Source organism: Schistosoma mansoni (assembly GCF_000237925.1).
Source record: "Schistosoma mansoni, WGS project CABG00000000 data, supercontig 0013, strain Puerto Rico, whole genome shotgun sequence".
NCBI classification, from domain to species: domain Eukaryota; kingdom Metazoa; phylum Platyhelminthes; class Trematoda; order Strigeidida; family Schistosomatidae; genus Schistosoma; species Schistosoma mansoni.
The window spans coordinates 2,788,992-2,790,102 of record NW_017386025.1 but is presented as its reverse complement, the minus strand read 5'-3'; positions in this window follow the sequence as shown (position 1 = coordinate 2,790,102).

The following is a 1,111-nucleotide window of genomic DNA, read 5'->3' as shown; positions in this document are numbered from 1 at the left end:
TAGAGGTTAAGCGTTCGCGCGCAAGGCTGGTAGGTCCTGGGTTCGGATCTCGTGAGGTGGGATGGTGGATGCACACTGCTGGGGAGTCGCACACTCGGACGAAATGACCATCCAGTGCTTCAAGGTTTTCCATGATAGTCTACCTTCAATTGACTCATGATCTAAATATTTTATAGTGTAATAAGTAGACGAAGATTATCAGAACTTAGTGTATTCAAAAACAGTTTGTTCTCACCTTGAACCTAACCTGGTAATATTAGCTTATTACCATAGTGATTAGGTTTCTAAGTGTTTTCACATTGTTTTCATTATCCCTGTCTCCTATTACCCCTCCCCCTATTTCTAGTCTAATTAACCTTTTATTTTTATACACAAATATTCTTAACAAGTGCATTATGTGTGATCAGATTGTTCGATATGTATTACGCTAATATATCATCACATAGTTCTGATAATCTTCGTCTTCTTATTACTATACTATCGAAATTTATCAAAGGGACTAATTACTTTGAATTATTATTTTATGATATTTTCATCTAGAATTAATTGTAAGGTATCGTATGATAATTAAACAACCTAACGGTGAATCGCTCAGTTTTGAAGTGTCAACTTTTGTATTTTATACCATGAATTCTATCCATTAATTTATAAACAATGTAACAATGATAATATCTGCGACTATTACCATTTATGTATTATGAACACTTTTTAATTATGTATGTCTTTAGATCAATAAATTGTGATACCTTAAGATTGATCACTTCATTAGTAAAATTAAGTGACTTGAGAATAATATTGATAAAAACGGATTAATGACCTAATGTCCTGTTGTTAGAATCTCACATTTTTGCTAAGAAAATTGAACATTTCTGTGACATCAATTATGAAAAGCATATGACAACAAAGTTGATGAAATTATTATTAATGAAGTAGAATAGATACCAATACCCAATCAATATACATTTACTTTTTTCAAACTGATGAAATTCTTACCACAATAGAGTTAAAAGTATTCTTTCTATTCAGTGCTATATATGGTAAGTGTTATATCCCCTGGTGAATTATGAATGGTAAATCTGAGGTCTATTTATGGACAAATGCAATATGCTTA